At 34.8% G+C, this 13,192-nt stretch overlaps 1 protein-coding gene across 1 annotated transcript in view; it reads left to right on the forward strand.

The window, feature by feature from the left end:
• Positions 1-11,342: 11,342 nt before the first annotated feature.
• Positions 11,343-13,192, forward strand: part of LOC124360168 (acetyl-CoA acetyltransferase, cytosolic-like) — a 32,648-nt gene continuing 30,798 nt past the window's right edge. Inside the window, 1 exon segment of the mRNA XM_046813547.1 lies at positions 11,343-11,443. The gene's annotated coding sequence lies outside the window, so the exon portion shown is untranslated.

The following is a 13,192-nucleotide window of genomic DNA, read 5'->3' on the forward strand; positions in this document are numbered from 1 at the left end:
GGTATTTACATAATTACCTGTTTAGATGTAATCTAACTTCTCTTGTGATGCCTACTAATATATTGTCTATTTTTATAGCTGTTCACATTTTCTTTTATCTGAAGTAACAAACGATATACAGGCTTGTGAATGTCATAATTTGAGATTCCTTAAATAATGACATATGTGATTTGATTTAACACAATTAGAAACATTCTGTATGATTCTGAAGTCTTTTTTTGCCAGATGAATATCTTTTTTTTAATTTGTACTGACCCCCCAAATAATCACACTACATCTTCGAGAATAGAAAAAAGCATAATACACATTAACAAAATTTCCTGACTTACACAGCTTTTCAGTTGGTTTTATAATGTCATGTATAATATATTTTATAACATTATTTGAAAATCCATAGTAAACTTCAGTATTTAAACCACTTAATTTATAAATGTATTTTAAAATATTAGATTCAATAATTATATTTCACTGAAAAGTTTTATTTACAACATTTAAATTTTATATATAATAACTTAATAACAGGTTTAAAGTTATTTGAATTTAAATTTGAATTCCAATTAGGAACTACATAATATTATTATTGAAGTCAACAGGGTCTCTGTTTTCTAATCTTTCAGGTTTAGAGTTTGTTTTTACAGTTATTTACAGTTATTACTCATAACATATCTGCTAGTGGTAAATTTCTTTTCTACCTCGATTCTGTTCTTTTATTTATATAGGTATACGAGGGGGTACCCAAAAGTAACCGGAATTGTATTGCTGGCAGCCGGCAGCGTGTAGTACACATTCCTGCCGCTAGGCGCAACCCATTGCGAGCTCAGTGACCCCAGTTCCGTTGTCCTAGTGCATTCTGCTCGTTCGTAGTGACTGTTTTCGCTAACCCTGTTTTGTTCTTGTTTCGTTTTTTGTCATGGCAAGTTTAAGTGAACAAAGTGCAGCTGTGAAATTTTGTTTTTTTACGTGGTAAAAATGCTGCAGAAACTATTTTAATGTTGAATACAGCTTACAAAGATGATGCTATGGGGAAAACTCAGGTCTACGAGTGGTTCGCTCGATTTAAAAATGGCGACATGTCGATTGAAGACAAACCTCGTTCTGGACGTCCATCAACCTCTCGAACGGACGAAAATGTTGAGAAAATTCGTGAACTTGTGCTCATCGACCGTCGACCAGCACAGTTTTCACCATCAGTCCGAAAAAGTCCGAAAACTTCCAGTCCACGTAGCTCCTGAACCATTAGAGATATAGAAAAACTTTCAGAAGCAAAAATGTCTTATTTTGTAGAGTAGAATCTAAAAACAACATAAAATACAAGGTGTTCCATAAAAGATTTTAAAGTTGGCCACCATATTGGAAAATGGCGGTCATCTTCAAAAAATTTGAAAGTGTATTCCTGAGTAAAACTTAAAATTGAGCAAGTTCCAAATTTAAAGTGTGGTGCTAAGTCATGTAATTAAAAAGTTAGCTATTGGATCACTTTAAAAAACTCACCCTGTATATATATATATATATATACGGTATATATATATATATATATATATATATATATATGTGTGTGTGTGTGTGTGTGTGTGTGTGTGTGTGTGTGTGTGTGTGTGTGTGTGTGTGTGTGTGTGTGTGTGTGTGTGTGTGTTTGTATTTGTTTTCTTGTTAGTAATTTCATTTCTACACCCTTATTTAACTTAAATCTATCATAAAGTGTTGTTACTAGATCTCTTAGTTTATACAATTGAGGTGTAAAACATTTAAACTTTGACCTGCTTATCTATTTGATTATAATACCTATATGTCCACAGCATTCTTCTAAAAACAAAGTTTGTTGCCGCCAGTCTGCTTGGTAAAGTGTTTTTAACTAAACTAATTATTATATGATAAAGACAAGCATCCTGTCTAGTTCAGTCATAACAATGACAGTAGATATTAAATGATCTATAAGTAAATTAAAAAATGAAGCGTTGTCTCGAGAAACTTTGATTTATATTAAAATCACTTGTTAGTATTATCTTTTTTATCATATTAAGGGAGGTAAAATACCTCAAGGTCTTATAAATATAATAAATTTATTTAATTATATTTTAGTTTAATTATTTTTAATTTTATTAATAAAACAAACACTTAACACCTTTTTCAAATAAAAAGTTATAATGGAGTATTATGTGTTGTGGCACACAGAATGGCAGTGTGACAGTAGGCAATGCATCAGGAGTCAATGACGGAGCTGCCGCAGTTGTGTTGATGACATCAGAAGAAGCACAGAAGCGAGGACTTTCTCCTCTTGCTCGAATCGTGGCATATGCTGAAGGTGGTTGTGATCCTAAGATCATGGGCTATGGTCCTGTGCCTGATGACAGGCAGATGGTCAGTAAATCTTTATAAATACACAAGATGATATAGGTACAGATGTACATAAATGTCCTAAGTACGGCTCACATATTTTCGTAAGCAATTCTATTAAAAACATTTATTCAATACTGTATTATTGAATTCTTTACTCATTTCTGGTTCCACGACTTGTGATATTCTGTTTCCTTTTCCAGTCTATTCCAAATTCGTCTTATCATACCATCCACACCAATTAATTACTGTCTTACCATCCTCATCCCTATTATTTGCAGTAAAAATAGCCTAAAATGTAAAATATCTTATTCTCTAAATACAAGGTAATACTGTAAAACAAATCAAAAATGAAGCAGAAAGATTTTGCCTACATTTTTAAAATAAGAGTTTTATTTGGGAAGTTGAGTCCTCGTGGACTATTTTAGATATTGATGAGACAGGTAAGTACTACCCTTGATTGTATTAGTTACACAAGAGATAACTCACTCATCCATTCTGACTACTCTTTGTGGACTGAGACTCGGGTAATAGATACAGTAACAATCAAAATTATGTTATGCTGCCCTAGCACCAGATCTCAGAAATAATCCCCTGGACCTTAATATACACCTTGTACACATGGACAATTTATTGCTTCTGACAGTGACTTCTGGTGATCTGCCTCCGCCTGGGAGCTGCTGCATTCTGTTTGCTGGAACAAACGATGTCGCTGCTGACGAGTCCGACAACATCCTCGAACGTCTCGAGCGACAATTAACTGCTCGTCTCAGTTCGTCGGCCGTTATCGTTTCCACGGTTCCACACCGGCATGATCTCCCTGAAGACCACCCTATGAGCCAGCGAATTGACTTGGTCAACTTTTACATCGAGGGGCTGTCTATTCGACATGAGGGGGTGGAGCTGCTAAACTTCAATTTGATTGGAAGACGGTGGTTCACTCGCCACGGAATGCACTTGCGGCTGCCTGGCAAGCGGCTGTTGGCTGATTTGGTGTTGGAGTTGGTGTTTGCCGCGCGTCTCCCGGCCTCGCCTGTTGCCGCTGCCCCGTCTCATTCCTCTCCGCCGTGCCTTCCTGCTGCTACCCTGGACAGTACATCGTCTATGCAGCCTCCTTTCACTGCACCGGGGCCCCACCCTGTCGGTGCCTACTCCGAGACCGCCGCTCAGGAACTTACCACCAATGGCATACATAGGTCAAAATAACTATTGTCTACTGACAGAGGTGAAAGTAGGATAGGGGCACCAGAATACGGTTTAAATTCAATCAGTCGAAATTCAAAATCAACAACTTCCAAATTTTCAAAATTCAAAAATGAAACTTTTAAACTGATTCATCTTATTGCTCAAATTGCTACCAACAAGGTTAATGAGCTGACACTCTTTTGTGAAGAACTTGCGCCAGATATATTTATAATCTTGGAGCATGGCTTCACTAAAGAAAAACAAATTTTTCAAAATCAACAAGTTTGAATAGGCTGGTTCTTTTTGCCGAAACACGTCCAAAGGGGGTGGTGTATCAATCTTTACTAGACGTTTAATTACTTTTCAACCGATCAAAGTCGGTTACAGCTGTGAACTGAACTTTGAGGTTGAAGGAATAAAAATAAAAACAAATCAGTTCGGGAAAATCTTGGTCTTTGGGTTGTACCGGTCACCCAATGGTTGTGTTGATGCTTTTTCTGAAAAGCTTGAAATTCTTTTAAATTTTTTCAACACATCTCAAACAAAATTCTTTATTTTGGGGGACTTTAACATAAACGTGCTAGATCATACCCACCTCCTTAATACCCAGCGGTTTCGCGATTTATTGACTTCATTTGGCTTGATCTGGTCAGTGAACTCCCCAACTCGTGTATCTGGCACGACGAGTACAGCCATCGACAACGTTGTCACTAACATTTCACAAGTCAGAGTTTCCGTGCTTGATGCCGCCATCTCGGACCACCGCGCTCAGGTGGTCGAGGTCATTGGGTGTTCCCCGAATCCCCGAATGTCGAGGGCCAGGCTCCAAAAATTCTAAGAGTAACTCGACAGCAGAACATTGAACAGCTCAGGAGTTTTCTCGGGGGTGAATCCTGGATATTTCTGGATCATTTCCGTGATGTAAATGGGACGTTCAATGCGTTTAACGAACGTTTCTTATTTTATCTGAACAGTTCATGCCCTTTCAAAAATCAAAAAGGTTTCAAAATTTCAAAAAAAGCTGTATGGATTACTCAAGGTATTGAGATATCCAGAGACAAAATCAAGTTCTATCACTCTATCTACATATGCACTGAAAATGAAAATTTTTTTCGAAATTACAGAAGAGTGTATAGAAGAGTAATTAAACCCGCAACGGCCTATGACATTGAAAAAACCTTAAAAACATGTGACAACTTTTCTAAAACGGCCTGGTCAATTATTAATAATGCATCAAACATTTCTAAAAAACCCAACAAAATCAATATTATCGACAACGGTACAAAAGTAGAGGATCCCTCGGTGGTTGCTGGATTATTCGGTCGTTATTACGATTCGATGACTGTGATGGGCGGAGGGACCTCTCCCCCGCGTAAGAGTTTCCCGGCGGCCTATGACGTCCATGGCTTTGGCCCCTGTGAGTGGGGGGGAGGTGGCTCGCGTCTTGCGGAGTCTCAAGGCGAAAAAGTCCTGTGACATCCATGGGGCATCGTCATGGTTAGTTAAACAATGCTCCAAGCAATTGTTGGCACCATTGACCAAACTGATAAATTTTTCATTTGAAACCGGCACCTTTCCAGACAAATTAAAATTGCGAAAATCACTCCGATTTTCAAAAGGGCGATCCTTGTGTGACTAGCAATTATTGTCCAATTTCTGTTTTGCCTGCCATCAGTAAAGTCTTTAAAAAATTTTTTTGGCACGACTGGAAACCTTCCTTTCAAGATTTGAAATTCTGGATCAAGAACAATATGGATTCAGAAAAAACAGATCAACAGTCGATGCAGTCACAAACCTTGTTGAACTCGTTGTCGATGGGTTGGAGAGAAGAGAACATGTGCTCAGCATATTTCTTGACCTCTCCAAAGCCTTTTACTGCGTGCACCATGCGACACTGCTGCACCAGTTAGAGAAATGCGGCATTCGAGGTTTGCCGCACAAATGGGTCATGTCTTATCTCAGTGACCGGGTCCATTGTGTACAGATCGAGAATGTCCTGTCAGACAAAACACAAGTAACCCAATGTTTTCCCCAGGGATCAATTCTTGGCCCAGTTCTTTTTAATATCTATGTCAGCGGACTGAAATCATCTATCGTGGTAAAGTGATTCAGTACGCTGACGACACGACTAAAGGCAAAATCAGCTGCCGAATTAGAACTCAAATCATTTCTTGATCTAAATTTTTGCATTCGACATTCCAATGAAATGAACTTGCAAGCAAACAATTCAAAGTCAAATTTCATCAAATTTTGTTTTCAGCAGCGCAATGAACAAAACAAAATCACTGTGATGGTGGATGATGAATTCATTGAGGAAACATCTTCCACAAAGTTCCTTGGAATACATCTTGACAAGGAGTTCACTTGGAACGGTCACATTGACAGGGTTTGCTCTAGAGTTAACTCAGGCATTTATGCTTTGCGTAACCTAGCACAATTCTGCTCCCTTGAACTCTTAAGAATAGCCTATTTTGGCTTGGTCCATACTCACTTGGAGTACGGAATCAGAGTTTGGGGAAGCTGCTCTAAATACAAGCTGGAAAGGGTATTTAGACTTCAGAAAAGAGCTGTCAGAACCATCTTGAAATTGAAAACAAGAGAGTCGTGTAGAGAAGCATTCAAGGAGCTTAGATTATTGACTTTACCCTCTCTTTATATCTTGGAGGTCGCCCTGTACTGCAGGTCAAGGTGCACTTTGACTCAAGGCACTCATATGTTCACTCATATGATACTTGGTATAGAGGTAGGGACAACTACAGAATTCAGCTACACAGAAGTACAGCCTTTGAACGGCTGCCATCTCAAGTTGGTGTCAAAGTAATCAATTACCTTCCTGAATAAATCAAAAATCAAAACCTGAATCTTTTCAAGACTCGTTTAAAGCATCTTTTGGTGTCTAGTGCCTTTTACACGATTGAGGAGTTTTTTCAATACCGCTGGGACAATTAGTAACCCCCCTACCCGATATTCTGGTGTTGAGAGTGTGATTGTTTGCATGATTGTTGAGAGATGTATGTATGTTTGAGTGAGCTTCAATGTGTATGACTGGCTAGGAAGAATATGACGCTTACAACACAATTGTAAAATTGTAACAAATGCAATAAAGAATTTATTATTATTATTATCTCTTGAACCAATACAATCAAAGGTGCCAGTAAGAGTGTAAAATTAAAATTAACTTGTTTTCAAATTCGAATAAACTATTTTCTCTTAAAATATACATTTTTTAATTTATATGCTTAAAAAGTACAGGCAGCAATTTGCTTAATTGTGATCTCACATATAGTGTTACATCAGATTGTACAGTACTTGTAATGTATTTCTTTACAGACAAAGTTTTACATGCAATTTATTTAAATAAATATATTCTGAGAGACAATTACTCAAACTAATCACAGAATTGTTCAAACAATACTTCCCGTCATGTCTGTAAGCGGTTATTTTACTCTCAACACTCACCGAAGTAAATAAGCTATAGTCAAGTAAAATACATAATTGCAATAATATTTATGTATATCTTGAAGGTTTTCCGGTTCATAATGCCTCAAAACTTGACTAACATAACACAGTTACTATATTGAGGTATTTGAACTCCACTATAAAGACTTATCTCCAGTCAATAGTGATGTTAAATTGAAAACATGTCTAAATATTTATTCACAATACACCAGATTGTTTTAGTTGGAGAAAGCGGATTGGGACAAGGAAGATGTTGATTTGTTTTAGTTAAACGAAGCTTTTGCTGCCCAAGCACTGGCTGTTGATAGAGTTGGGAGTCGATTCCTCAAAGGTCAGTGGAGGAGCCATTGCTCTGGATCATCCTATTGGAGCTTTTCAGGTACGTGACGTCTTAGAATGCTTGAGAAAATAACTACAGATTGGTTTAAAATTTTGTATACTTGATTTTATTTATATTTACTTTTGATCACCTGAGAAAGCATCATCACAGATTTTGCAACCTCCAGGAGGATCTGCTCTGTAGAATATGTGATGAGCATGAGGAATCTGTTAAACACCTGCTCTTGGACTGTCCTGCAATAGCAAGGGAGCACTCCGCCATCTTTGATAGTCTGGACAAAGGTGGTGAATTTTCCAAGAAGGACCTATCGGTTGTTTTCTACGGTTTGTAAAACTGCTGAACCCTTAAACTGGTTGGTCTCATGGTAACTCATGAATATTAGAGTGTTCGAGAAGCGCGACTACCCCATGAATATTAGAGTGTTCGAGGAGCGCGACTACTTCATGAATAAACGCGAATACTTCATGAACTGGGTGGCCTCATAAAAGGCACCCTAGAAGAAGAAGCTTAATAACAACAACATTACCTGATGACAGACAAGGGGCGGTCAGCAATCCATTTGAGTAGTGCCGGTTTGAGTTCCTTCTCTCCTTTCTCACTCACCTCTGATAGCAGGTGGTTGGGAAGCTTCCTCCCTGTGTATGTGGTCTTCTTTTCGAACTGTGACAGTCATTGTGCTGGAACGTCATACAAAGTAGTGTCTTTGATGTTGTGCTGATAAACTTCACCTCACTTTGGTAGGCCCTCTCCTATTGCGTGCATTACATTTTCTTGAATGTATAGTGATACAATAGTGAGGATCTTATGGGTTTTAAGGCTCCTTTACAGCTGTCAGGTGGTTGCAGTCCTACAAGTGTTCTGACAGAGTTTTTGTGAACCTTTTGAATCTGACCAGCTCAGGTTCCTCCTCGTGCTACCCCGTGAGCCTCAAATAAAACGAAATAAGCAGCTCTTATAGTCGTTTCCCCAGTAGAAGCTCTGATGTTTTTGATTGCAAAGAGGTTGGAACTCAACTCTGTACAGAGCATGTCTACATGAGATGTGCATGACAGGTTTTCATCAAGAGTTACACCCAAAAACTTGACCTCATCATTCATTGTCATCTCTGGTATACGTGGCAATACAAAACCTTATAACTAACAAATATATTACGAGAAAATCCAATTTTACTGAAGATAGAATTAGGAATCTCAGAGCAGTCTTTTTCTGCATAAAAGATTACATTATACTACACAAATAAAAACAATTATTGATTAATTTAATGCTATTTTTGATTTGTATTTCCATTCCAATTTTACACTGTGAAAGAAAATGCGTTGGGTTGTGCTATTGCTTGGACTTCAGTATTAATGAAGTATTGTTGTGTTTGTTACTATTGTTGTCATTTGTCAATAAATAAATTTGTTACAAATTTTCATAGTATATTATATGTTTATTTACATATGAGGATGTTTTATTACAACCTTCAAGTATTAGGAACATATCCTACTACCAGTATATCATGGCTTCTTTGAACAAATTAGGAAAAAAACTCAATATTTATTATTTTAAGAAACACATTTAACTTCTCTTGTTTATAATATCTATCTGTAAAATAACATTAATGTCATACATACATGAATCAATGTTATTGAGCATCTGTACATCTTCCAACCAATGACTAAGGTGGTGAAAATCGTCTGAACATAATTTATTTAGGTATAAAATATTTTATTAGAAAGATTATAATTAAATCTGACTGACAAAAACTGTACTTTGTTTAAATAAAACTTGAAATCATTTAATCTTGTGTTCATCTATTTTTACACAGGCGTTTAACACCTAGTGTATATATCTATGTGGTACATGAAAAAAATATCTGTCATGTGTATCTATAAAATGTAACAGACAAAACAGTTTAACATTTAGTTACTTGTTACTGTTTTTAAGGATATATTATGATTCTCTTGTGGTGGTGGCATCTTATTATACTGCAGCCAAACTGACATTGTTAAGTTGCAAGTAAACTGAGTGAATTATAGGAAACTGTCAGTAACAATTTAATTTTAGACTGATAGACTACTATGATATAATTATACTAATTATAAACTGGTTATTTAAAATGTCACTGCACAATTCAAGCAGTTGTGTCTAGATACAAACACTCAACTAACTCACTAAAATATAATATTTAGATTAGTAGGCTACTTTTAAATAGACAACGTTTTCATTTTTCCATAAACAAGTCTACGTTTCTATTTTGATAAATATATTTTGTTAATTTATTATTATTTATTTCAATCCGATATTTTATTCCCTATCCCTCAAGCACCATCCAGCTCACTCCAATACGTTATTGGTTTCTCAGCAAGTAATACCAGAAAAGCATTACCAGAAATAGAAATGGTCCGTTCCTAGCCTCACTAGCTTGCATTTACAGTAATGGGTTGAATTAGTGTAAATTAATACATGAAAATTCCACTAGACCAACAAATTTAAAGTAGGCTATAACCCACAAACAAAAACAATACTTATTTCAGCTCTTAGTTGAATATTTAACTTTTACATGTTATATTAAAATCGTTTAGACGTAATTGTGAAACTGGATTGGAAGGCCTCTGTTTTTTCCCCTAGCTAATGTGTGAGTAGGCATTTAATTTTAGTGGCAAAAATGTATACCAGAAAACAATGTTGTTTGGAAAGTAATAATTGATTATTTCGACCATTAATTAATTACATAAACAATAATAAATGTTTAAATAATGTAGGTATAATACTAATTCAAATCTCTCCAAGACAATAATTCAAATTTGTCTGGTTCAAATAACATAATCACTGCCAAACAAACTACAAAATAATCCTCTATTAAATAAGACACAATAATAAAGTAAGGCATTATTACAATATTTAGTTTTGAAATTATATTTTTTATTATGAGAATGTAATTATGTTATTCAGCTAGCCATATTTCTTACGTTAGAAAAACGAGTAAGATTTGGTTAGTTAAAATTAAAGTGAAGTTCAATACGATGTCAATTGTCAGTGATCAAAAGATACTTATTTTCTGTAACATCTATAGTCAGTCTTTTAGTATTTTCAGTAAACATTACTTCATTTCTATCCTGAATACTGTAGATCTATGAGTAAGGATCAAATCTAATATTACTCTGTAGACCTCTTACGGTTGCAGACACCAAAGGGAAAAATTAGATGATTGTAGCCTCTGCCTACTTCCCAGGTTTTAGTTATTAAGCACATCCTTTTGCAGTTAGCAACCTCAACCAATATTACCAGGCGATTGTGAAACCTTTCGTCATCAGATGTCATTTCAATGTCTATCAAGTAATTGTGACAGCATGGACACCAACCATAGGGAGAGTCTTTACTCGACTACGCTCTAACTTATAATATGTGGTTCAGGATAAGGTTTTAGATTTGACTCTAACTATTCCTTCACATAAAACTGGTACACAATTACCATGTGATCAGAGAAGAACCACTTTCTGACTACAAGCATTTACAGTTATAAATTGAAACGAAACGGCTAAGTATGACAGTGTAGAGTTCCAAAATTTGATAACTGGATGCTGCAAAGCCCTACTGGCAAGTTTGGAACATTAGGAATTGGCTGTCTGGAAGACAGATATATATATATATATATATATATATATATATATATATATATATATATATATATATATATATATACATGAAAAACAAATAGAGCTTTTTTAATTAAGATGTAATAATTTTAAAACTATATAAAGTCTTTTTATTCAAAATGTAATCTTTCGTGATAATTAGAGAATAGGTTACCCTATACGCCTTCTTTAATCCGCCTCTGGACTGAAAACTGGCATCGACCATCTGAGTGGAAAAGTGGAAAGAGTAATGTTGCCAACATTGATAATGTTCGGTAGAGATATATCAACAAAGCTAGCAAAAAAGTAATGGCAACAGGTTTTATATTTACCGACTATTGGTGGGTAATCTTGCCAATACAAAGAAAAGGTTGACAACACTGTTGGCAACAATGTTTGCAATGTGTAAACGCGGCAACATAGCTTGGCTATAACTAGGGTTTCGGTCACGTCCGACTCAGTATATCTGGAGCCGACTGTCACTGATACAAGATTAGAGCTTTGGGTAAGTTGGTTGAAATAAGTTCAAATTACTTTTCGTTACATGGATCTAACAAATTTTGTCAATTACGCAAAGTCTAGCTAGTTACAATAATAGGCAACTTTTATTGTAAACGTAACTTGAACTTAGGTCATAAAACTTGTCAGATTATATCGAAGTAAAATGTGAATGCCAAAAAATTAGACTTTTATTAGTGTAACATATATTTGGTATTTTGCACGGCTTGTCAATGGTTTATGTCTTAATAAAGATAAATAATTATTTAAAAAAATTAAGATCTTCTTTATATTACATTCTGGAAATGTGACCTTAATCAAAAATTATATAAGTTGTCGAAAGCTTTGTATTAACAGTTCTACAGCCATGTGTGTTTTAAGGAAATTTATGTACTAAGTTAATTGATGGGTTTCTACCCAATTCCTAATTGGACCCAGAGTCACATCCTTTTTTTTTTTTGTTGATGTTGGTAGACTGCAATAACCAGTCTAATCTTATTATAAAATGATTTTATTACAATTTCAAGTAACAATGTGAATGGGAAACTTATATCAATACATGAAAATACTTTTCTTTTATTGGTCAAAATTGAAAGTATATTTATTATGTATTCCTTTTCCACATACATTTAAATATTACATACACATATAAATTACTCAGAGAACATTTAACATTATGCATTTTTGTATTAATAGTAAAATTTGCTTCAGTCATTGGGTAGGGTAAGATAAGCGGACCCGGTTTTTATATCGAAAAATGTAATCATCGATACCTAATATTCGCATCTCAAATCCTAGACTATCAATCGATTTAAAAGTATCTATAACAGTTCTCAATTATAACAATCATGTGTTTTAAATTAAAATATGGACTTAATATTTACAGTCATGAAACAAATTATAAACAAAATTAGGAAAACTGAAGACGACCATATTTGCTCCTCTCACAGTTACAGTTATTTCTTTTCCACAAATTTCACATAATGGATTTTTCGGTACGAGTCCAACATGTTGAAGCCATGTAAAACATGTCTTATCATCTTTCCAAGCAATGTCGTGTAGTTTTCTAAAATTGACTGCCATTTTTAATCATCAATATGTTACTTATATGTAAAATTGAAATATTACCTTACGTGTATTATTTGAAAGAGTTTACAGCTGTTGATATAGATTATTTAAGTTATTTGTTCAAAATAATTAATCAGTATCGATTGATTATATCGGTGGTTATGATTAAGTAATATCATTTCCCAATTTCGATATAAAAAACCGGGTCCGCTTATCGTACCCTACCAGTCATTTAGAATTTTGTATAGACTATCTATAACATCTCTGATTATATTATCGTAAGTAGTATTTTTTTTTAACACTTTTCTATTAGTTTCATGCAAGTTATACTTTTAGAAGCTGTTGTAAAAAAATAGAAAAAATGAAATAAATAGTTACAGTATAATTCTCTATTAAAGTTATAAAATATTAAATAACTACAATTTGATGATAAAAGGGAAAGAATGTGCTTTTACTATTGTGTTACTCAGAAACCGTAAGTAGACTATGGTACCTAAAAAATTTTCCAATTATAGAAAAGAAGTTTACTTATACAAACTTTACATCATTGTTACATTTTTGTTCAGAACACATCTGTAATTTTTGTGCAATGTTTTGTGTTTTTGTTAAGTTATATTTCACTTGTTTGTCGCTGTTGCCACTTTGCATATAGCCTAACATGTATATACAAATTATAATTAGGATTTTA

Source organism: Homalodisca vitripennis, chromosome 4 (genome assembly GCF_021130785.1).
Source record: "Homalodisca vitripennis isolate AUS2020 chromosome 4, UT_GWSS_2.1, whole genome shotgun sequence".
NCBI classification, from domain to species: domain Eukaryota; kingdom Metazoa; phylum Arthropoda; class Insecta; order Hemiptera; family Cicadellidae; genus Homalodisca; species Homalodisca vitripennis.